General features: G+C 37.1%; 1 long non-coding RNA gene across 3 annotated transcripts in view; it reads left to right on the forward strand.

Moving 5' to 3' along the window:
• The window catches only part of LOC146399834 (uncharacterized), a 309,733-nt gene that overhangs the window by 162,293 nt on the left and 120,781 nt on the right, over positions 1 to 26,659 (forward strand). For 2 of the 3 annotated variants that reach the window (XR_014815147.1, XR_014815144.1), the window contains one exon: positions 11,487 to 11,547. The exons of the other annotated variant lie outside the window; for it this stretch is intronic. This is a non-coding gene — a long non-coding RNA (uncharacterized LOC146399834). The remainder of the gene's footprint in view (positions 1 to 11,486; positions 11,548 to 26,659) is intronic. 3 annotated transcript variants of the gene reach the window in all.

The raw sequence follows: 26,659 nt of genomic DNA on the forward strand, positions 1-26,659 counted from the left end.
AACTTATTACAAGATAAAACTGTAATTGCAATGTATACATGTAAGGATAACCTGACCCCCTTGCTGTACAGTGGGAAAAGAAAAAAAAAAAAAGAAAGAAAAAAAAAAAGATAAAACAAAAACTGCACCAATCAGATGTATGTTGAAACCAACAAGTCAAGAAATATAACTTTGCCAGTAACTATGGAAGCTCTTTTCCTGTGAACCGTCCTAGGCTTTATTTTCTTCCTCCCCATGCATAAACAGTATCCTGACTTTTCTAGTAATCACTTTCTTCTGTGTGTATCTGTGTGTGTGTATTTTAATCCATACATGCTTTCCTAGACACTGTACTTTAACCTTATCATTTTAAAATTTCAACCTAATGTGGCCTTTATGTCTTCATCTGATTCTACAGGATGTTATGATGATACAGTTTTCCACAACCTCCAAAGTTAGCAAGTTTGCAGGTTATATTCATAGTACAATCTTTTCAAAAGGCTAAGCCAGATCTCTCACTATCTTTCTCTCTCCTTTGTTTTCTCTTTTACACACTGAGAAAGATCATGCACGCATGAGCACAATGAATGAGAAGCTGATTTTTGATAACTCAAGGGAAGAGGGACCTCACCAGACATTAAGTCTGCTGGCACATTCATCTTGGACTTTGAGTCTTCAGAACTGTGAGAAAACAAATTTCCTTTGTCTAAGGCACCCAACCTGGGGTATTTGGCTATGGCAACCCAACCTGGGCAGACTAAAACAGTAAATGTTTAGGAACCACTTTTCTAAAACACAGCAAACAAAAGAAAAAAAAATTGTCATATTTATTAACCTTCTTACCAGTTTCACTGATTTCAAACTACCAACGTGAAATCAATGAAAATAGAGTTGCAAAAAAAATGTGTACATGTGGTTTTCATGAGCTTCATTATCTGTGTATATCATTATTATATGCATTCGCTTTTCCCGTTGAACCTTCATTTTTCTTAGTCTATAAGTAACTCCATGTTTAATATTTACTATTAAGTTTTGTAGCCCTAGATGATTTGGTGTCTGGAGCTCATCCACTCATCATTTCTCAAGAAAGTCTCTTAGCAACAATGTTTCTTGAATTCTGGCAAATTGATAACATTGTTCTTTGTCCTTACTATTAAAGAGTTTTGCTGGATATGACAGCTGGGCTTGTTTTCTTCCTTTTTTTTTTTTTTTTTAATCCCTCCCTTATCCCTGAGAATCTAAAATATGCTACTCCCATTTTCTTCTGGTGTAAAGTGATGCTGATGAAAAGTCAGATGATGATCAACTCATTTTCTTTCCTTTAGCAGTCACAAGGGCTCACCGCCAGAATCTTTTTTTTTACTCTTTAAATTTTAAAAATAATACTCAAATTCATTTAAGCTTTGGTTTTGCCTGCTAGATCAAGTATTCTCAGACATGTAATATATTTTTTCAACACATAATGTCAAATCTTTTTTTATTTCAAGAAATCCTTATTCAGTTATAGTGTTTAGAATTTATTTGCTTTAGCTTACCACTTGAGAGATTTCTGTTTTCCACGTGTTGAATCATTTTTCAAATACTTTTTACCACTTTATTATGTTAAATTATTTTATCCTAATTTTTTTCTGTATTGATTCTCCTAAACCATTATCTAATGCATTCATCCCTGTGTTCCTTGTAGTTTATTCCTTATTTATTTCCATCCCAAGTGATTTTTTTTCATATATAATTCTTTCCTGATTTTTTCCATTTCCTAGGTGAGTTTGTAAGTTATAATTTAGCTCATTTTGAAAGAATATTTACACTAATAGAAGAGTTTTGAATGTGTCTGTGTGGGTGGTAGGTGTGCTTATTGCTAGATGTGCTTTTTTTGTATCCTTTATTTTTATGATAATTTACATGGGATTTAACCTTCATATACTTTGGTTGTTCATGTCAATGTGATATTACTTTTGCTGAATTTTGAAGGTCGTGTGGTGTAGGAAAGCTTTTTTTTTTTTTTTTTTTTTTTTTTTTTTTTGTCTTTTGTCTTTTTTTGTCTGTTGTTGTTGTTGTTGCTGTTGTTGCTATTTCTTGGGCCGCTCCCGCGGCATATGGAGGTTCCCAGGCTAGGGGTCTAATCGGAGCTGTAGCCACCGGCCTACGCCAGAGCCACAGCAACGCGGGATCCGAGCTGCGTCTGCGACCTACACCACAGCTCACGGCAACGCCGATCGTTAACCCACTGAGCAAGGGCAGGGACCGAACCCGCAACCTCATGCTTCCTAGTCGGATTCGTTAACCACTGCGCCACGACGGGAACTCCGAGGAAAGCTTTTCTAACTTCACAGAACTCCTGTTATTTTTGCGATGCATTCAGAATATGAAGACTTTGTGAGAATCTGAGCTCTGTTTCACTTTCATTCCCCTCTCTTTCCCTGGACATTCTCTTTCTTCTAACTCCATGCCCCCCAACTTGCTAAATTTTGAATCCACTCTCAGTAGGTTTTCCTTATTGTTAGGTCCTGTTCTGGAAAGGAAGCAACAAAGTCAGTTTTAAAGGTTCACGTGGGGTAGTAGACATCTATTCATCACATGGTCCCACTGTGGGTCCCTAGTACTCACCTGCTATTGGAGTGGAGGAGGTTCTCATTTCATTCATCTTTCTTAAACTGACCCAGGATGATTTCCAGTGAAAAATGTGTTACTATATTGGGATTCTTCCATATCAGGTCCATCAGTTTGTTTGGCTGCTTTCCTGTTTTCTCCCACACAGGTGCTAATAACTTTCAGGTCTTGTATCTGAGAATCTGCTTGCATTCTGATATCCTTTCACTCGTTTGTTTGTTGTTTTTACTCTCTGTAGAATTTTGATTTTGTTACCTAACTTCTCTATTTTTGGAGAAATTCAAGATATATGCTGCCACCACTGATACCTTCTCACAATCCATCAATACTGGCTCTTTAACTTATAGACTCTTGCAATTCTTCTGGTGCTTATTTTTTATTACAGTGTAACCTACAGACATTTGGTTGTGAATCATGTCAATGTAGTCATATCTTTTCTAATGGCTACAGAGTATGTTGTCCACTTAGAAATGAAGTCCCAGCATCAAATTAAACAGGGAAATTGACACTGTAGCACATGGGACAATAGATAGAGTGTGGCTTATAATTCAGAAAACATTTCTTGAGTGCAATTTAATAGACATTTAAATATAACATACTTTGGGGGAATTTATTACAAAAATAAACATACACAGAGAGATGTTGAGGTTTTTCATCAACAGTGTTCAGAGTAGGTAATTAGAATTATTCAATATATCCATCAGTAGGAGATTAGTGAAAATATATTAAGAAACCATTTAAAATGATGATAAATATTTATAGTCAATACTTAAAGGAAAAGAGCTCTTCAATTATTCTTTTCCAGAATTTTTAAAAGAGAACAATGTTTTATAGCCATTATTTATATATGTACATTTATACTAATATATAGACATCATTGATTTCTAGTGATGTAATTTTTATGAATCCTAAAGTGTATTAATTTAATTCAGTTTATATTACAATGTGGCGATTCTTATTTTGACAGCACTTTTTATACACATAAAAATCTAAAAATGCCAGAATAAAAACAAATTTTTTAGAGTGGTGGATACAAAGAATCAGGTTTCCGTATAAAGCTCACTGAACAGAAGAATAAAGCAAAATACCCCTCTTCCATCTGCCTACCATTTTAGGGCTTCTTTTTAGTTATGACTATGCTTGGTTGTCACAGTCTTTAACTTTTTTCTTTTCAGTTTCTCTTTCTCTATCGTTATCAACAAAAGCACAAGCATGAAGGGGAGGGAGGAAGAGTTTGTTTTTTTGTGTACACATCTTTGATCATATCACAGAGGGAAGAATCGTGGACACCCACAGCTGGCTGATTTTAAAAACGAAATCTTGATTTTGGTTTCTGCCAGGAAGATGAATAACATGAATAAAGAGAACCTCACACATATTCCATAAGCCTAAAGGGCTAAAGTTTGTTCTTTTATTCAAAACTTAATTGGTTAAAGTCAACAGCATCCTCTATTAGAAAAGGTCTAGAAGGGATAAAAGTGAGCCCCTGTCCTGCCATCCCCCCTTGAGAAAAAAGCCCCCAACTAGCCCTACCTGTCAAATACTTGAAGCTGTGCAAAAATACCCAAAGTATATAGCATAACAACCAGGGTTTAAATTACCGCTATCATAGTACAGTCTTGAAATGAAAACTCTTTTGAATGTGGCTCATCCACAGAGAGTTTTTAAAAGCTGCTGATACATCGAAGGCTAAGTGCCGCGAGGTTAAGAGCCTGCTTCTGGATTCTGGCAGAGCCGGAATCCAAGAACTGCCACATTCCCAGTGTGACCCAAGCCTGTTTACCCTTTTATAGAATGAAGAATACAATAGTCACTGCAGTAGGATTGTTGAGAGTCTTAGATGGCTTGGATGACATGTGAAGCACTTTTGGAGCTTGGCATGTATCAAAGACTTAGTAAATATAAGCTATTATTAGTTTTAGTCACTGAGTATTAAGTAATTTTTGTTTTTTGGTTGAATTATTTATAGTACAGTTGGTTTATGATATGGTGCCTATTTCTTCTACTACACAGCAAAGTGATCCAGTCATACACACACACACACACACACACACACACACACACACACACACACACACACAATCCTTTTCTAGTATTATCTTCCATGATGGTCTAAACCAAGAGTCTGGATATAATTCCCTGTGCTATACAGCAGGACCTCATTGCTTATTCATTCTAAATGCAACATTTTGCATCTACTAACTTCAAACTCCCAGACCATCCCTTTCCCTCCTCCCTCCCCTTTGGCAGCCACAAGTCTGTTCTCTATGTCTGTTATTCTATTTCTATTTTGCAGATAGGTTCATTTGTGCCATATTTTAGATTCCACATATAAGTGATCTCATATGGCATTTGTCTTTCTCTTGCTAACTTCACTTAGTATGAGACTCTCCAGTTATATTCATGTTGTTGCAAATCCATTATTTTGTTATTTTTTATTTTTATTTTCTATTTATTTATTTATTTGCTTTTTAGGGCCACACCTGCAGCATATGGAGGTTTCTAGGCCAGGTGTCAAATAGGAGCTGCAGCTACCAGCCTACACCACAGCCATAGCAACATGGGATCCAAGCCATGTCTGTAATCTACACCATAGCTAACGACAATGACAGATTCTTAATCCACTGAGCGAGGCCAGGGATCAAACCCACAACCTCATAATTACTAGTCAGATTTGTTTCTGCCGTGCCACAATGAGAACTCCAATTTTGTTCTTTATATGGATGAGTATTATTCCATAAAATAATAATTATTGTATGAACAAATGAATTAATGAACGAGTTTTAAGTATACTTTATTTTGTTTTCTGTCCATTCTTAGACACGCTATTAGTGATAACATGATACTTGAGATGATAACTCAACTCCAGCTGCACAATAGAATCACTCATGGAGATTTTTTAAATGCTTAGCCCCTACCTAAGAACAACTAAATCTGAGCCACTGGAGTGGTTCCAGGGTGTCATATTTTTAAAAAGATTTCCAAGTGATTCTAAGGTACAGCCAGAGCTGTGAATTACTGAGCTATTCAGAAATGAGGAAGATTTCCTGATGTTAGCAAAGATAATAGACAAAACTTCCAGAATGGCAGGGCTTTACTGCTTTCTCTCACCCATATGAAAGGTAACTGAAAGGCAACCTGGGCTACCAGGCATCCTATTACCTTTGACTATGATGTGGTCTCAAATTTTTTTTTTGCTATTTCTTGGGCTGCTCCCGTGGCATATTGAGGTTCCCAGGCTAGGGGTCTAATAGAAGCTGTAGCCACCGGCCTACGTCAGAGCCACAGCAACGCAGGATCCGAGCCGCATCTGCAACCTACACCACAGCTCACGGCAACGCCGGATTGTTAACCCACTGAGCAAGGGCAGGGACCGAACCCGCAACCTCATGGTTCCTAGTCGGATTCGCTAACCACTGCGCCACGACAGGAACTCCTGATGTGGTCTCATAATTCGGCTTTACCTTTAGTTTTTCAACTCCTGTCCAAATCTGACCCTCCTTGTTGACTTTCCCCAGACTAATCTAAGGATCCTTTTGATCCCTTCTATGGATCTTAATGCAGGAGAGGGTGCTCATTATTTCATGGCAAACACAAGAGATAAAGTTTTTCCAAACTTCCATTTCAAAGTTGCTGAGTCAGTTCTCATCTTGGGTGATGTAATTTTTATTGATTAAAAAAACCTTTTGACAATAATTTGTATGGTTTTATTTTTCTGCATGAGAGGATATTACTTTTATAACCAAGGGAAAACTAAATGGAGGACAAAAAACCCATTGTGCCTTGGCGTACAACATGTCTAATATTAAAGACAGCCAACTTCATTATTTGTGAATTTGCTCACTAGCTAAAATTTATTTGTAATCTTCAAATCAATACACAGAGCACTTTTGCAGTCATTTGTGGATATATGCAGGATGGTAAAAAGAAGTGAGTTGCCCAAAGCGTGTTCCCAGGTGAGGCTGAACAAGGTGGCACTCGGCCTTCTTGTTTTATCTCATACTGTAATCAAGTGTCCGTTTTGTAGTCTATTTGGTGCCACATTTTCTCATTTTGTGCTTTTCGTTGGTCACTTTACATTCTGGGCCCTGAACATCGTGCTGAAGTGATGTCTAGTGTTTCCAAGTGCAGGAAAGCTGTATATGCCCTGTAGAGAAAACAAATGCATTAGATAATTTTCCCTCAGGCATGAGTTATTGTATGGCTGGCCTTGAATTCAATGTTAATGAGTCAATAACATATTAAATAGAGTGTATTTAGACAGAAATACACATTGAACCATGTTATGTGTAGACCAGTTGACAAAAAATGTTGTTAACTAGAGGCTTGCAGGAGTTTAATGCACTTCTTGAAGTCCCTAAAACTGTCATTGTATTCAGGTGTTTTTTTAACCCTATAGTCTCATACTCTAAATAATTGCACCGATAACACAGTTCGTCTTTGTCACGACCTCCGAAGCCTTATGCACTAATGGCACTTCCTACAGTCTATATTGACAGCTACTGGGAAAAGTTTTGAATTCAGTAAAGGTGATGTAAAGGATATGTAGGATTTATGAAAATAGTCCCCCTAGATCTCTCTTAATGAGCAGTTGGCCAATAATTTGTTTGTTTTTGGTTAAAGTTCTGCCACTTTTTAAGTCTTTGCATTTGCTGAGAATGACTTGTTTCTTCTTTTTGGGCAGTTCTGAACTCTCAGTTTCAAAGGGAGCAATTCTGACTGATGAGTAACAGATGTGTCTCTGAGTCCACATAAGGGGAAATAATGACTCAGCTTCTAAAAATCCCCAAAGATGAGACTAGAATGAAAGCTAAAATAAAGAGCAATTTCCAACCTACCATTTCTTTGAGAACTGATTTGGTAGAGACCAGCATCTGGCTGAACTTTTGGTAGCAGCGGATTTTAGGAATTCAAAAGCCGGTGAGATTTGTGTTTAAAGATTCTGGGGATAGTTTAGTAAGTGGTATAAAAGAAATGTGATCAGATAGAATTTCATCCCACTTAGTAATTTTAATGCCTTAGGAGTTATTTTTAAAATTATGCTTTTGTAATATGATCTCAGCCAGGATCAAATGGCCACACAGATAAGATAATATTTTCTTCCAGATCTAGACATTTTCCTGAATTATTGCATAGTAAGGTAAATATTTCCTTACAGAAAAACAGAGGATTAGGAAGTATGGCCTAGGGCACAGTGTATAACCAGTGAGTTTGAATTAAGAATTGGCACACTTTGTTGGGGATTATAAATATTCTTGTATACATTTATAATTTGCCACATATTAAATAGGTCATATGCTGAAGAAAACTGCCTTACTTCTTTTACTTTTCTTTCTTTCTTTCTTTCTTTCTTTCTTTCTTTCTTTCTTTCTTTCTTTCTTTCTTTCTTTCTTTCTTTCTTTCTTTCTCTTTCTTTCTTTCTTTCTTTCGTCTTTTTGGCTTTTCTAGAGCCGCTCCTGTGGCATATGGAGGTTCCCAGGCTAGGGGTCTAATCAGAGCTGTAGCCACAGCCACAGCAACGTGGGATCCGAGCCTCACCTGCGACCCACACCACAGCTCACGGCAATGCCGGATCCTTAACCCACTGAGCAAGGCCAGGGATCGAACCTGCAACCTCATGGTTCCTAGTTGGATTCGTTAACTGCTGAGCCATGACAGGAACTCCTACTTTACTTTCAAATATAGTCATGTGAGTAGCAAAACATATTCTGTAGGACTTTTGTTTTTGTAAACTCTGAAATGTAAAATCATTCTGAAATGAAAAATCATTCTGAAATGAATGACTTTTACCTTTGATCAGTTAAAATTGTAACCCCTGTCGAGACAGCTAATTTACATAAATACTTCACATGGAGAAAATAGGAGTTTAAACTTGAATATAAGTAGGAGAATGGCTTGGTGCCTATAAAATGATGGATTGATCAATGGGAATCAAATGGTCTTGATGTGTAATATATATGTATGTGTGCAGAAAAAAGGAGAGAACTAACATCTAGAGTAAGGGAACAGGTGAGATAGGAATCGTGGTGGTAATTAAAGCCAAATGTGGCATAAAACTGCAAAATTGAATCTGGAATAGAAGTATGTGACAATAAGAATTTACATATAGGAGTGTCCATCGTGGCTCAGTGGAAACAAATATGACTAGTACCCATGAGGATGCAGATTTGATCCCTGGCCTTGATCAGTGGATTAAGGATCTGGTGTTGCCCTGAGTTGTGGTATTGTTTCACTCTGCTCGGATCCCGCATTGCTGGGAACCTCCATATGCCATAAGTATGACCCTTAAAAAAAAAAGTTACATATAGAATATATCTTTAAGAACACTTGTTATTTTTACAATGAACTGGTACCAACCATTTTTGCCATTTGGAATTCTGGTCAGAGTCATGATAAATTATTGGAATTTCTTTTTTAAGATGGAAGATATCTGAAACCTTTATTGGATTGTAGTCCTGCTGGCTACTTTAGGTTAAACTATCAAGTCACTCACAGGGCATTATTTAGCTCTGCTTATGCAGAAATAATTTTTTAATTGAATTTCAGTGAGAGAATCAGCTTTAATTGTCACTGAGGAAATATTTTCAAAAGCCATGGTGCTTGTGTCCTTTCACTAGATGAACATGCTCCTAGCAAAAACCGGGGAGTCAGGATGTTAAACTATGGGTTAGGGCAGAACAAATACAAAATACATTCTGAATTTTAGCAGCATTCTTCATTTACTACTCAGTCAGAAGAACTTTTAATATATCCACTCTGTTGTAAACTCAGCATCAAGCAAAGATTATATAAAAGACGTAGAAGACAGAGTTGTGACTTCAAAAGAGTTTGTTATAATAACTGAGTGTTACAAGAGTTAAGGATGACAGACTTCAGGACACTCAAGTAAGCAAGATCACCCTGACCCTGAAATTCCATTGAAATTATATTAAATGCCCAACCAAGATTTAGTACCATTCCCCGAGATTCCTTCTCTTCTTTCTCTTAAAAATCCTGGGAGTTCCCATTGTGGGGCAGCAGAAACAAATCTGACTAATATCCATGAGGATGCAGGTTCCATCCCTGGCCTTGCTCAGTGGGTCAAGGATCTGGCATTGCCATGAGCTGTGGTGTAGTTTGCTGACATGGCTCGGATCCCATGTTGCTGTGGCTGTGGAGTAAGCAGGCAACTGTAGCTCTGATTCGACCCCTGGCCTGGGAACTTCCGTATGCCACACTTTGAACTTCTATATGTAGTCCTTAAAAAAAAAGCAAAAAAATATTTTTTTCTGGATTTTTTGGTTCTGGATTTTTTGGTTCACCTAGGAAATTCAGGCTTAGATTTTCAGCTTCTGCAGAATTTCTGTTACTTAATTTACAACATGCTACTCTAGGTTTAGCATGCCCAAGTTGTGCCCTATCCATAGATGATGATTCTTTTCATAATTCTGTTTGGATTCTCTCTCTCTCCATTATCATTCACCAAAGGTGATGTCGTTATCACATCTAAGGAGATCCAGTGATAGTCATAGGATCATTGCTGATTCATAGAGCAGATGAATTAAAATTGAATGTTAGATGCTTCTAGGTAAGGACAGTGGACTGCACACTTGTGTTTATCTTTCAAAGCTGCACTAAATGACAACAATGCATTTTTTATCATAAAAACTCACAAAAAAAGAGAAAACAAAGAAGAGATTATATTGACACTTCATTGTATCAATAATACTTGATACATACTTATTAGATACAATAATACTTGATAATATTGTATCAATTGTACTTGATACAATATAGATTATATTAATACTTTAAAAAAACCTTTATTTATTAGAACAATTTTCAATTTACAAGGGTAGTACAGAGGTTAACAAATGCCCCATACCCAGTTTCCCCTATTATTAATATCTTAACTTAGTATGGCACATTATTACAATAAATGCATTAATATTAACTCACCATTAACCAAAGTCTATACTTAATTTAGATTTCCTTTGTTTTAAACATTGTCTTTTTTCTAGTCCAGGATCTCCTCCGGGACACCACATTACATTTAGTAATCATGTCTCCTTAGTCTTTTCTTGATTGTGACAGTTTTTCAAACCTTCCTTATTTTTAATGACTTGGACAGTTTTAGAGATTACTAGTCAGGTATTTTGTGAAAGCAATTGGTAATTTTTGCTGACAAGGCTGGTGTTTGGATTTGAGGTTTTGGGGAAGAATACCATAGAAGTAAAGAGTCATTTTCATCATATCATATATCATATATCATATCATACATCATATCATATCATGTATTACTATCAACATGACTTAAAACTATTGATGTTGACTTTGATCACTTATCTAAATAATATTTGTCAGCCTTCTACTCTATAAAGCTACTCTTTCCTTTGTGTGCATGCTATACCTTTTAGAAGGAAAATATCGATATTTTGTAGCTAGGAAGCTAAAGAAAGAATGGCCACTGGTGTGGCAGGCTAGTGGAAGTTGAATCCTAGTGAAGAAATGGAGATACAATATGGCATTGCAGAAATTCCCAAAGGATCATGAATTGGTAGAACCAGACATCTCTGGAAGCAGGATTATTGTGTGGCTGTTAATGATCGCCCTGAAGAGCTGGACACCCAGGTCACCTCCTCACACACCAGACTGGGTAATTCCCTTCCTGTATCAAGCAGATGATCTGAAGTTTTTTTTCTTTTAGTTGTTTTTATTTGCTTTTTAAAATGTTCTTTTCCTGGAGCGAATAATACAGTAGGACTTGGACATCACAGAAAGTTGAGTCATAGTGGAGTGCAAAGTACAATGTGAAAAAGAGAATTCTGTAAAAGTGTGCATGGTCATTATTAAAAACCTGAGCACTCTTACTCTTTGTGGCTTCTGAAACACTAATAGCTGTGTTTAACACTCTCTAGGCAAGACTGTGTAACACCCTTCCCTCATCAATCCAACCAGCCCAAGAGGAGGAATTTAAAGGTAGGAGCTGGGCTTCTGCCAGGGAACCCTGGGGCCCAAACACAACATCTGCCAAGGTCCTAGGCCTGAGTAATGCAAATATGTTGAACTATTTATTAAGAACTCTGCATCACATGGTAAAGTAACAATTTTTTTTTATTTCACTCAACTATTTGTACTGTTTATAGTATTAAAATATAGAATATGTTCTTAATTGAGATATATAAAAGAAATTGATGATGACACATTTTCCCTTTTAGTTATTATATATTTTATTTATTTTTATTTATTTATTTATTTATTTATTTTGTCTTTTTTTTTTGCTATTTCTTGGGCCGCTCCCGCGGCATATGGAGGTTCCCAGGTTAGGGGTCGAATCGGAGCTGTAGCCTCCAGCCTACGCCAGAGCCACAGCAACGCGGGATCCGAGCTGCGTCTGCAACCTACACCACAGCTCCCGGCAACGCCGGATCCTTAACCCACTGAGCAAGGGCAGGGACCGAACCCGCAACCTCATGTTTCCTAGTCGGATTCGCTAACCACTGCGCCACGACGGGAACTCCTAGTTATTATATATTTTAAAGGGTAGTTGATTTACAATGTTGTGCCAACCAATTTCTGCTGCGCAGCACAGTGACTCATTCATACACACACACACACACACATATACATATATATGTATATATATAATATTCTTTTGTTTTTTGTTTGTTTTGTTTTGTATTTTTTTCTTTTTTAGGGCCACACCTGCAGCATATGGAGGTTCCCAGGCTGGGGGTCTAATTGGAGCTATAACTGCCGGCCTATGCCAGAGCCACAGCAACCAAGCCACATCTGTGATTTACACCACAGCTCACCGCAATGCCAGATCTTTAACCCACTGAGGAGGCCAGGGATCGAACCCACAACCTGATGGTTACTAATCAGATTGGCTTCTGCTGAGCCACAACGGGAACTCCTGCACTCTTAACTCTTAATTTGAGCCGTATCTGTGACCAACACTGCAGCTGGTAGCAATGCCAGATCCTTTAACCCACTGAGTAGAGCCATGGATCTAACCTGCATCCTCATGGATATTAGTCAGGTTCATTACTTCTGAGCCACAACGGGAACTCCCAGCAATATCTCTTTTGATACACCTCCTAAATAATGAAAACAAAAACAAAAATAAACAAATGGGACCTAACTAAACATAAAAACTTTTGCACAGCAAAGGAAATCATAAGCAAAATGAAAAAACAACCCACTGAATGGGAGAAAATCTTTGCAAACAAAGCAATTGACAAGGGATTAATCTCTAAAATACACAAATATCGCATGCAGCTTTAGACCAAAAAAACAAACAACTCAATTAAAAATTGGGCAGAAGGTCTAAACAGACATTTCTCCAAAGACAAACCGATGGCTAAAAGGCAAATGAAAAGAATCTTGACATCGCTAATTATTAGAGAAACGCAAGTCAGAACTACAATGAGGTACCACCTCACACCACTCAGAATGGTCATTTTTAATAAGTCTACAAATAACAAGTGCAGAGAGGGTGTGGAGAAAAGGGAACATTCCTACACTGTTCATGGGAATATAAATTGGTAAAATCACTATGGAAAACAGTAAGGAGGATCCTCAGAAAACTTTATGTAGAACTATTATATGATCTAGCAATCTCACTCCTGGGCAAATACCCAGAAAAAACTATAAATGGGATCCTGCATTGTTGTGGCTGTGGCGTAGGCCGGCGGCTACAGCTCCATTTCAACCCCTAGCCTGGGAACCTCCGGATGCCGCAGGTGTGGCCCTACAAAGACAAAAGAAAAATTAAAAAAAAAAAATAATAATAATAAAATCTGGCAAAAACGAACCTATCTATGAAACAGAGACAGACTCATAGACATAGAGAACAGATTTGTGGTTCCTAAGTGGGAGGGAGTGAGGAGAGGGATGGATTGGGAGTTTGAGGTTAGTAGATGCAAACTATTACATTTAGAATGGATAAGCAATAAATTCTTGCTGTACAGTGCAGGAACTCTATCCAATCTCTTGGGATAGAACATGATGGAAAATAATATGAGGAAAAAATGTATGTATATGTATGGTTCACTAAGCTGTACAGCAGAAATTGGCACAACATTGTAAATCAACTATATTTTAAAATAAATAAACTAAATACAGAACTACCATATGATCCAGAAACCCCACTTATGGATATATATCCAGAGAAAATCGTATTTCAAAAAGACACATGCATCCCAATGTTTACTGCAGCACTACTTGCAATAACCAAGACAAAGAAACAACCTAGGAGTTCCCATCATGGCTCAGTGGTTAACGAATCCAACTAGGAACCATGAAGTTGTGGGTTTGATCCCTGACCTTGCTTAGCGGGTTAAGGATCCGGTGTTGCTCTGAGCTGTGGTGTCAGTCGCAGACGCGGCTTGGATCCCACGTTGCCGTGACTGTGTTGTTCATGAGTCAATTGTATATTAATTTTTTTCGTGTTGAGTCATCCTGAGTCTGCCTGCCTTATCCCTTAGTTTATCCACCCTAGCAATTGCCATTTTTCCAGTAGTTTCGTTTTGTTTTGTTTTGCCTCTTCGGTTTATGCGTTTGCCCTTACCTGTTCTCTATATTATTAATTTGATTTTTAGAAGTATCTATATTTTCTTATTCTAACTTACTCATTAGGTAAGAAATGGTGCTGTGTTCTCAACATTTCCCCTTAGCCCACAACTTACCTCGTCATTCTCATTCTCTTTATTTCTTGAGATCTATTTTTGTTACATTTATATTTTTGAGAAATTATCTATCATGAGGCAATTGCAAAAAACCTAATTCTCTCGTTTGAGTTATCGTTCTTTCCAGACTGGTTCTTCGTCTTTTTTTTTTTTTTTTTTTGCCTGATATTTTGTTTTGATTTATTATTTTTGCTGTATCATGTGTGCAATTGGCATGCCATTTATTTTCATCTTGTTTATTCTTAATCTGGGTGTTCTGATTCTAGACCAACTTCTTGCTCTGATAAAATTATAGGTTAATTCTCCTTGGCACAGTTCCCAGTTGAGCTGTGATCAACTTACCATCCTCCTTTGGAGCTATAGGAGCAAAGACTGGATGTTGCTTTCAATGAGACACTGTTCTATAGTATGACGGTGTGTGACTGGCGAAAGAAAGTGCTGAGCTGACAATTGATCTGGCATCTGCTTTCTATTCTGAGATCCTGTTAAGTGTCATTTTACACAGTGCTTCATGAGAGCAGAGGGCTAGGAACAGGGCCCTGGAGGCTGGCGAGTCTTGGTTATCTTGCATTTACTACTAAGACGCTTCTGTAACATGCAGTGGCTCCTACTAATAAGGGATTTGCCTTAGTAATTTATTTATTTTTAGAATTTCTATTTTCTCCATGGGTCTGTGAGAAAATTGGAGGATACATGTGAAAACTCTTAGAATGTTTCAGTTAAACTTTTTTTGTTGTTGTTCAGCAGTGGTTCTGGAAGTGGGGTAGGAGGAATTATTTAAATATGGCACAGCCAAGTTTCACCATTTCTTTCTATGGCCACAATTTATAAACTTTTTGCCTGAACAATTTTCCTTTTTCTGGTTTAATTGCTATACAGATTTTAAAAATAATTCTATCTATCTATCTATCTAATCTTTTTATATATTTTTTTTCTACTGTACAGCATGGTGACCCAGTTATACTTACACGTATACATTCTTTTTTCTCACATTACGTGTTCCCTATAAGTGACTACAGAGTTCCCAGTGCTACACAGTGGGATCCCATTGCTAATCCATCCCAAAGGCGACATCCTGAATCTATTTACCCCAAGCTCCTAGTCCCTCCCACTTCCTCCCCTTCCCCCTTGGCAACCACAAGTCTATTCTCCAAGTCCATGATTTTCTTTTCTGTGGAAAGGTTCCTTTGTGCTATAAATTAGATTCCAGTTATAAGTGATATCATATGGTATTTGTCTTTCTCTTGCTGACAAATCTTTTAATGAAGAATAATTCTGTCTATCTAATCTTTTAATGAAGAAAAATTCTATTCTATTCTATAAATACTGATTTATTTTGCCATTTTTAGTCTTATTTGGTTTCTCTTTAATTTATTTGTTCCTCAGGTATTTTTTTCTTAATTTTCCACTGTTATAAAATTAACTGGGATCTGGTATATTTGAAATAGATGATTTAGACTTCATATATCTTGATTCCAAAAATTCGCAATGATACAAAGATGCCGCTTTTAGCCAAAAGATAATAAAAACCTTGAAACCATGTGACTTACCTCTGTGACATCAGCATGATAATCCATCACAGTTGATTACCCAGTGCACTGTCCAATCCCTTACATATATGGGCTGCTGAGTTCATGACAGATCCTCACCAGGGAGGTAGAGTGTGCCATCACGTCATGCTAGAGAAAGTAGCAAAAGGAGTTCCCATTGTGGCTTAGCGGGTTAAGAACTTGATATAGCATCCGTAATGTGGATTTGATCCCTGGCCTGTCTCAGTGTGTTAAGGATCTGGCATTGCTACAAGCTGCATTGCAGCTCCCAGATGCGACTTCAATCTGGCATTGCTGTGACTGTGGTGCAGGCCAGTAGCTGGAGCCCTGATTCAACCCCTAGCCCAGGAACTTCCGTATGCTGCAGGTTCTGTAGGAAAAAAATAAAATGAAAGAAAAGAAAAGAATATAGCAAGAACTGAGCCTATTCACAATTCCAAACTTTGTTCTCATGCTTTCAGTGTTTAAACTTCCATTTAAGTAGCATTAGAGTATAAAGAAGTAATCAAAAACATTTTTTGAGTCATATAGACCTGAATTTGAACTCAGGATCTATTAGATATATGATCCTTTATAAATTTGTTTGATCTTTATTTCTAATGTGTCATATACAACATAATGATAGCTATTTGTGAGAATTACATTATATTAATTAAATATGTACAGTACCTGAAATATTGAAATGTGCCCAGTAAATATTATCTTCTTCACATTTGTTCATTTATAAGTTTTTATGATTGTTAACAATTCCCTGTCAGTTCCATTATAGTATAGTAGAGAAAAATAGAAGTTGATCTTTTCTCTCAATATTGTTATCAGCTTTTAAAAATAGATTCTGGCATGAAGGATAACAAGAATTTTAGCTTTGACCTATTCTTCTGCCTGATCACCTTACAGTCACAGGAATCCTGAGGATGAATGTTGCCAATTAGAGTTTGATGGAGTCTCCTTATAGGCTCTTAGTCCTAAAAGTGTAGTTAAGAGAATAGTAAAGAGCTCAGACTTTGCGATTAGACCTCTTGGGTTTCAATCTTGGCCCCACTCCTTTATACTCTGGTTAGTTAATCTTGTATTCTGTACCTGAAAATTTTCAGCTGTAAAATGGGCACATAGTTCTTACTTCATATATGTTTTATGGGTACTAATTATGTGAAGGGCTTAAGATAATGTGTGACATAGGGACACATTCAATAAATTTCATTGTCTCTTACTAAAGGCATACCTATATTAATAGGGGAACTTAGTTCAATGTTTAACTCAAGATTTTCTTGACCATCTAAATTTTTATAAGTAGAAAATCCTGCTCTCTCCTCTGCAGCTGCATCTAACCTAGTATATACTGCTATGAAACTGTATTTTTCATTTTATCACACATTAAAAGTTACCTACTGTCCCCTGCTGTAAGATTGCACATCCTAAAGGGCAAATATTACATTTATTTTCCTGTGAATCTTTTCCACTTGATATTGCCTCATGCTTAATACACGCTTTATAGTGATTAAGTGTAAAACTCTCGAGTCAAATTGCCTTGATTTAAATACTGGTTTGGTCATATATTGCTGTGTGACTATAGACTAATTAATCTCCCTGTGTCTCAGTCTCCATTTTGACAAAATAAGGATAATTATGTGCCTATATCATAGAGTTGTTATAAAAAATGAATACATATACATATAGTGATTAGAATAGGACTTGGCCTATGATAAGAATTCAATAAATAATAATTTACAAAACAGTTTTGTGCTGTTGTAAAATTGAATTGATAAATGAAAAGAAAATGGTATATGGTATCATGATCTTACACACAAATACCAAAATTTCAAGTCCTAACTTTAATGGGACTATTAGATTTCCATATGACCAGAACAATTAGAGTTTTCATTTAAAAGAATTTTTTCGGAGTTCCCGTCGTGGCGCAGTGGTTAACGAATCCGACTAGGAACCATGAGGTTGCGGGTTCGGTCCCTGCCCTTGCTCAGTGGGTTAACGATCCGGCGTTGCCGTGAGCTGTGGTGTAGGTTGCAGACGCGGCTCGGATCCCGCGTTGCTGTGGCTCTGGCGTAGGCTAGTGGCTACAGCTCCGATTGGACCCCTAGCCTGGGAACCTCCATATGCCGAGGGAGCGGCCCAAAGAAATAGCAAAAAGACAAAAAAAAAAAAAAAAAAGATAAAAGAATTTTTTCATCTTTTTTCCTTGTCTGGAAAGAATTTATTTTTACTATCCAAAAATTATGTGAACAAAGGCAGGTAAACGTCCTGGTATACTTTCTTCTTTCTGGTCTCTGAGTACCATCCTCAAATCTTATGGCTTTACTCTGATTACATTTGGCTGCTTCTTCCTATCATTATGCTCTCCTGATATCAAGATTTAAACATTTTCTTGGAGACATTACTTTTTCCCATTCCATTCTTTATTGACTTCACAGATTGGCCCTTAGCCAACGAAGAGACCCACTGGCTGTTTCAGTTTGCTGAGCTTTAATTTCATGGTCCACTAGGAAGAAGATGCTTTGATGTTATTCCTAGTAGCCACTGGAATAGAGTGAAGCAGGGTGAACTGAGCAATAGAGAAGATTTATGTTGACCTGCAGTTTCTAATAGCTGATAGTTTGTGGCAAGCAATAATAGATAATTCTTTGGTGAAACAATTCTGATCAAAAGCAAGCAATATTATCTTCTGATTTTTTTCCCTCCTTGACCGTATTTGACTTATATTAGTTCTCAGCATCAATGAGTCAGAATTGAGACAACTGCAACTTAAAAACTCACATTATAAACCTCTATTTTATCTGTATACATATAAAAATATACACACATACTTTAATTTTTAATTCAACGGACCAAAAGAAGTGAATTATTTTGAGGACAGGAATCATACGATAGCATCTAGCATAGTACCTGGCATAGAGGAGGCACACAATGGTTGTTAATTGAATAAATAACAATTGCAGTTATAGTTAATTGAATAAATTACAATTTTCTATAAGATAGTACATTCCTATTCACCTAATATTTATTAAACATTTTTCATGCTTACCTGTGGTAAGCAATTCTCACTCACCCATTCAGCACTCACTCACCATAATCTTCCCATGAATCAATACTGTTAGTCTCGGAGTTCCCTTCCTGGCTCAGAACGCAACTATGATGCATGAAGATTCAGGTTCAATCCCTGGCCTCACTCAGTGGGTTAAGGATCCGGCATTGCTGTGAGCTGTGGTGTAGGTTGCAGACGCAGCTTGGATCCTGTGTTGCTGTGGCTGTGGTGTAGGCTGTCAGCTGTAGCTCCCATTTGACCCCTAGCCTGGGAACGTCCATGCTATGGGTGCGGCCCTAAAAAGCAAACAAACAAACAAAAAACACTATTAGTCCTTTATAGAAAGGGAAAAAGAGATCATATAGTTTAAAATATCCCCAGAAAAAAAAGGAGGGCACATTCATAAATGAAAATGGTGACAGAACCCAAAATTTCTTATGTTCTTTCTATAACATAAAAAACTTCAAATACATACAGAAAACACAGGCTCAATTAGAGCTTTTATATTTGCATAATTTGACTATACAAATGAATACATGAAAATTAGGAAACATGAAGTACACTAAAGTAATGGGAATTAATAGAGTGTGTCTGTGTGTACCTGTAGGCTTGCATGTACATTTTAGATGAATGGGGTTTGGTAAGTAAATAACTTTCATTAGACCAGGGAGGATCTAGTTGGCATATAATATATGATGGTGGCTATTCAGAAAGAATGTTACCAAACCAAACTTGGATCTCTGTGGTGAAGGAAAGCACAGTGTTTATTGCAGGGGCCAAGCAAGGAGTCCAGGGCAACTCATGCTTAAGAGATCTGAACTCCTTGAAGCTTTGCAGTGAAAGGTTTTTAAAGATAAGATAAGAGAGCAGGGTTGTGGGGTGTGCGATCAGCTTGTGGACATCCTTTGAATGGTTGGTGATGAGGTAATTCGGAGTCAACTTTATCAACCTCTGGTTCCAACTCGTCCTGGGTCTGTGTACTTGTGAGCAGCTTGTAGTTAACATCTTTCACCTAGTGGGGGTTCAGTATCTGCCAAACGCTTCAAAGGATATAGCTCAGGTTATTCTCAATGGTACTTGAGGAGGAGCTAAATGCCCTTGACATTGTATAACAGCTAAACTATTATTATTTTGTCTTACTTGACTATTTTCCTTTCTTTCTGAATTTTCTCACTTCTGTAATTAAATTTACTCCGGAACTCAGGGAAGGCCTAGGAACCTAGAGTTTTTCTACAGACAAAAGGCAGGCAGAGGACATGGTGGGGAGGAGAGTGTGCTCCCAAAAGGCCCCATAGGGTCCTGCTCTATTACAAGAATGTAGATAAAGACCTTAAGTTCTAGTCTAAAGAGTTGCTATTTTATGAGAAAGAGTAAATCTAGGGTGGGTTCTTCAGCAGCATTAACAGAATGTATAATGCATCAGAGGTGTGTTCTGATTCCTATGCACTCCGGATATATGCCCAGGAGTTTATTAGAGGAAACTTTTTTCCATTCAGCTATTGCTTGATTTTGGTTTGCTTCTAATTCAATGTACTTCATAGACTGTGCTGATTTAGCATAGATGTCTCTTCTCTTCCATATCATTATTTAGAGTATTTGGTAAGCTTTTACATATGTTTGGTCCAGTATTTATTGGAGCCTGCATTTCCAGAGCACAGTCATAAGCGATCAACAATTCCTGAACAAATATCTCGGTAGCTTACAAGGATGCTCACAGCCCAATGAGCCGGAAGGATTTCCTGGAGGACTAGAAGCATACTGTAAGACCAGCTTTCAGGAATCTTGTGGTTTGTCATGCATTCCTGGGTAAAACAGACTGCGTAAAATGTTCACTTAATACAAGCTTGATTCATGCCTTTGGGGAGTAAATAACCCCTGTATTTACTATTTGCAGACCATATATCACACCTCAAATTTGATAAACAGAAGATCATTGTAGGAATAAAAGATTTAAAATTATGGCTCAAGTTTCGTCTCACCAAACATAAGTTTTCAGAGGGGGAGTTTTGAGGCCGCAGATATCCTGTTAACCCGAGGAAACCTACCAGGCAAACCTTCATAATTTTTTTTTTTTTTTCTGTTGATGTTGTTGTAACTAAGTCCAGTTGATTCTCTAGCATAATATTGTAGTTCTCCTTGATTTAATCTTTTCTAGTCTCATCATTTCCTATATTGTCTCACACTTTATGTCCCAGTAACACAGAGTAGAGGTTTCCGTAAGTTGCATGCTGTTTCTTGCTTTAGTGTTAAGGACCATGCTGTCTTCTCTGCTGGGAATGGTTTTGCTTCTACTCATTGTTTCAGATTCAACTCAGTTTGTCATCTTCTCAAGGAACCTTCCATGACATAAAGATTGGATATCTGCTCTCTTGACCCAATAGTTGCTTTTTACTGTTATTTTTGTAATTGTTGTATAACAACTTTTCATGTGTTTTTCTCCTTTTTCAGGTCAGTGTCTGTATCTGATTCACATTTCTAACTCTCAATGCCTGAAAAAATCCTTAGCACATTATTGGGGCTCAATGATTTTTTTTGTTGAGTCGTTAAGTTTAGTAATCCCCGGCACAGGAATAATTCCCACTTGAATAGGTAAAGAAAGTTTTTTGCTCCATCTTAACCAATCAGATTCCAAATATCCATCAGAGAGACAGCAGTTTATTATGATGGCATAGCAGAATAAATTCTTCTATAGTTTTTTAGTTCCTCGAAGGGAATAGTAAAGACAAATTCTCATAGCAGAGGGTTAAATACCAAGACGGTTGGTCAAGGCACCAATATTTAGTCTGTAAAGTAAGAGCTGAGTCTTAGGGATTCTGGGTCCTCATTTGTGCGTGATAACTGTGAAAGTCATACCCCTTTAAAAAATCAAAGGTCAAAAATATGGCAGAAGTTAAGCTGGAGACATGGATGGCAAGGCAGCAAACTGAGACAAGGTGTATTAAATACATTTTTGTTGGGAGATGTTTTTGAGCATTTTAAACAATTTTGTTGGAGTATAGTTAACAAAGTGTTGTATTAGTTTCTGGTGTACAGCAAAGTGAATCAGTTATACACATACATATACCCATTCTTTTCTCACCATATAGGTTAATACAAACTCTTGAGTAGATTGGTGCTATGCAGTAGGTCCTTGTTAATTATCTATTTTATATACAGTAGTATATAAAACAGTGTGTGTATGGTGTATAAAGAAGTATGAATATGTTTTTCCCATCCTCCTAATTTATCCCTTCCCCTCCATGATTTCCCCCATGGTAACCGTAAGTTTGATTTTAAAATCTAAATTTGTTTCTGTTTTATATATGCTATTTTGTATCATTTTAATTAGATTCCACATATAAGTGATATCATATGGTATTTGTTTTTCTCTTTCTGACTTAACATCGCTTTGTGTGATAATCTGCTACAAATGGCATTATTTCATTCATTTTTATGGCTGAGTAATAGTCCATTGTTAAATATGTACCAACCATGTATTCTCTTTTTTTTTTTTTTTTGTCTTTTTGCTATTTCTTGGGCCGCTCCCGCAGCATATGGAGGTTCCCAGGCTAGGGGTCTAATCAGAGCTGTAGCCACCGGCCTACGCCAGAGCCACAGCAACGCGGGATCCGAGCAGCGTCTGCAACCTACACCACAGCTCACGGCAACGCCGGATTGTTAACCCACTGAGCAAGGGCAGGGACCGAACCTGCAACCTCATGGTTCCTAGTCTGATTCATTAACCACTGCGCCACAACGGGAACTCCCAACCATGTATTCTTTACCCATTCCTCTATAGATGAATGCTCAGGTTGTTTCCATGCCTTGGGTATCTTAAATAGTGCTGTAATGAATATTGAGGAGTGTGTATTTTTTAGAGTTATGGTTTTCTCCCGATATTCGCCCAGGAGTGGAATTGCTGGATCACATGGTAGTTCTATATTTAGTTTTTAAAGGAATCTCCATACTATTCTTCATAGTAGTTGTACTGATTTACATTCCCACCAACACCTGTAGGAGGGTTCACTTTTCTCCACCCCCTCTCCAGCATTTATTGTTTATAGACTTTTTGATAATGGCCATTCTGATTGGTATGAGGTGATACCTCATTGCAGTTTTGATTTGTATTTATCTAATAATTAGCGATATTACGCATCTTTCCATGGGCTTTTTGGCCTTCTGTTTGAGCATACTTTAAATAATTAGTGACCTGATCCTGAAGCATCTATCAGGTTGAAAATTGTGATGGTCCTTGAGCCTCAGTCTGACAGGATTATGGCAGGCTGGAATATGCCAGAATATTCTGCTTCAAGCCAAAATACATTATAGGGTTCCATGTTCAAGGCTCAAGGACAGTAGGAATTCTAGCCTCTGAATGCCATCTTGAATGACTGGTGTGGTAAGGCTGTGTTAGGGGGGTAGAAGAAAGAAATTGAAATTCCAGATAAAATTCATCAGTGGGCATTTCTTGGGAGCTGTCCAACATCATTGTTAGAGTCGTAACCACAAGTAAGACTGATAATACAAGCAAAGAGAGGGACCAGGAGGGACACCACCTGGAGAGCCTCATTCAGTGTCTGTTAGAGCCAGTGGTCACTAACATGACTTGCTTCATTGCTCAGGTTTATAGTTTTAGATAAATTGTCTTTCCCCCTCCTTGGATTTCTTAAAGCAATGATTAAAAAGTTCAAACAGATTCAGAACCAGGTTATGAAAGAAAATCTCTAACAAAACAACGATATGATATCCCCTGCAGATTATTTTATAAGGTAATGAGACATATATCATCTTGTATTATAAATTTTGGAAAGGACGGCTCCTTTGAGCTTGAGGCTAACTATAATAGGACAGGTAATTATTGCTTTACCATGTGTCTGTTGAAAAGTGGGAGCTCTTCACCCTCCTTTCTTATTGCTCTAGTTTCAGCATTTCCCTCACTTGCTTAGATCATTAAATGATACTGTTTCTTAACTCTGTCTCCATATTCTAATTCCTGATACAAATTTTCCTCACATCTTTTGGGAATCTAATTTTATCCTACTGTTAAAAAACTTTTGATGACTACAGGATGATTTTTATTTTTTTTAACAGGATGGTTTTTAATTTGTTTAGCAATATTCATTAACTACTGCTACTTTTTCACTTTCCACCACTCCCCTATGTCCTAGGACTACTTTTGGTCTTTTTAGGACTGCACCCATGGCACATGGAGGTTCCCAGACTAGGCGTCTAACCAGAGCTACAGATGCCGGCCTACACCACAGCCAGAGCAATGCCAGATCTGAGCCGTGTCTGCGACCCACACCACAGCTCACGGCAACGCCAGATCCCCAACCCACTGAGTCAGGCCAGGGATCAAACCCGCAACTTCATGGTTCCCAGTCTGATTCATTTCTGCTGCTCCACGATAGGAGCTCCTAGAACTACTTGTTTTGTGTAAGCTATCCTCTTTAGGCAGAATAAGAAAGTTGTAAACTAGAGAATCTTGGGATTATTGTTTTGGTGAAATCTAGATTGATTCTGATAGTTAATATTTTGATAAATTCTGATAAATTCTAAATATCCAAAATTCACAGAAAAATTATTGTAAAAGAAAGTACAAAAAAAAAAAAAGAAGAATTTTGTCTATGTTTTTAAAAGCCTGTTTTAAAAGCTCCTTCTTCTCCATAGGAAGCACTGAGACCCAGATTTGTTAATTGAGTTCTCCTGGACTGAGCAGTTAGTCAGAAGTAAGGGCAAACTGAGACAGCAGGTTCCTGTTTCCAAGTTCCACAACCAAAGAGATAGCCCAGGTCCCTTTATATGCCCCTTGTGTGTTTGAACTGATAGTGTGAAAGGAATTTCATTCTTCTAAATGAAAGAGTTTGTTTCTTTTGTGTAATGTTACAATTCCTTTACAGCTCTAAGAATCAGTTGTAGAAAATATATCATCCCCAAGAGCAGAAGTATAAAAGATAAAATGCATTTCATTGTACTGAAAAGCTGCAATTTTTCTAGGTTACCTGAATAGCCAAGGTGCACAATTGGAGTAGACTTGATCTTTGGAGCTAAAACCTGGGTTTTTACAACACTTTTAAAATTTTATGTCTTAGCTTTAAAGTATGCAGTGTATATACTGAGATTCATTTCTGTTCCTCTTATAAAGGGCTTTTAGGAAACTTTGGAGATGTTAATTCAGTAATTTAGGGAGCACATTAGTACTCTTGAAGATAGAATTAAAGAGTATTAAAATTTTGCTTTGTTATTAATTCAGTTATGTGGAAAAAGTCTGGAAAACACAATGCCTTAATAATCACACATCATACCATATGAAAAATATTAGTTGCTATTTTTTTGATTATCATTTTTGAATTATTCTTAGCTCATAAGCAGTCTCTCTTATGATTTTTTTATTTAAAGTTTTTTCTCTTCCTAAATGTCTTTCATAATTTTTACTCTTATTTTCAAAGATTGGGCAAAAGAAACACCAAGTAGATGAACAAACTGTCTTATTTATTACATTTTATGAAAGTTTACAGCACTTAATATATCTTATTTCCTGCCTTAGCCTGAGGAAAACATGTTAATGTGGGGCTTGGTTCTTTTATTAATAACACACAGCTGGTGTTGTCTACAGACTCCCCATACAATCACAAATAATGTTGCATTATGCAAAAATAATAAGTAAAAATTTAAGCTTTACATATCTGCTGCCATGAGGCACAAAATAACCACTTAGACTACCTTCATACCTTCATCTTGATTATAAAGCAATGTATCGAGTTCCCGTCATGGCTCAGTGGTTAACAAATCCAACTAGGAACCATGAGGTTGCGGGTTCGATCCCTGGCCTTGCTCAGTGGGTTAAGGATCCGGTGTTGCCCTGAGCTGTGGTGTAGGTTGCAGACATGGCTCAGATTCTGCCTTGCTGTGGCTCTGGGGAGGCAGGCGGCTAACAGCTCCGATTAGACCCTTAGCCTGGGAACCTCCATGTGCCACGGGTCAGCCCTGGAAAAGACAAAAAGACAACATAAATAAAATAAATAAATAAATAAAAGAAAACAATGTATGATAGAAATGAAATTTAATTGAAAATGTGATTTCCACAGTTTGTTGAATGGGGAATTCGTTTAGGGCATATGCTCTGTTTAATAAAAACTCCCAGAAGGTAAATGCAGGGCTTGGTTTCCTCTATCCTCAACCATCCTTGTGATTCTCCAAAACCTTCAATCTTGCCTCCATAGCCCACATAATACCCTCCACTCCTGTGAATGAACTAGGATGACTGTAATACCTAAAATATGGATCATTTGGGAGATATTTTCATCAAAGTATTTTCTATATAGCTTATTTAATTAAAATGGTACTTCCCCATCATTGATTATTTGAGTTTTTACATATTAAAACAATAAAAGGAATTATTAGGATTGTCACCCTATGCTACTTATCTCTTCTAAGTATTTTATACTGTAATAACTTTTGCATGGAAATAATTTTATCATATACTGCCTATTCTATGGAAACAAATTTTTAAAAATTCAGCTTGACCTAGTCAGATATAGTAATTTCAGTTATTTCTTTATTTATTCTAATTTAGTTGCCTATTTCAACATCTGAAAGAACTTATTGTTTCTATTGATTACAGTGGAGCCCAGAAGTAAAAGTAAAAGAAGGGAAATTTCCATTGAATGGGAAAAAATGCTAATCTTCATAGAAATGAGAAAAGAAGGAGCAAAGTCTGTGGTATTCATTCTAAAGTCAATTATAAAGTAAAACAACAAATTTTATAGCACATTTTACCAGTTTTGAGGGCTTTAACAATTTAAACATTATTAGGTATTTCCCTGTGTCTATGA

The sequence above is a fragment of the Sus scrofa genome, chromosome 9, assembly GCF_054392235.1.
Source record: "Sus scrofa isolate SSC_HxYL_T2T_F1_AM1 chromosome 9, Sscrofa_HxYL_maternal_Yorkshire_Landrace_v2.0, whole genome shotgun sequence".
In the NCBI taxonomy this organism is placed as follows: domain Eukaryota; kingdom Metazoa; phylum Chordata; class Mammalia; order Artiodactyla; family Suidae; genus Sus; species Sus scrofa.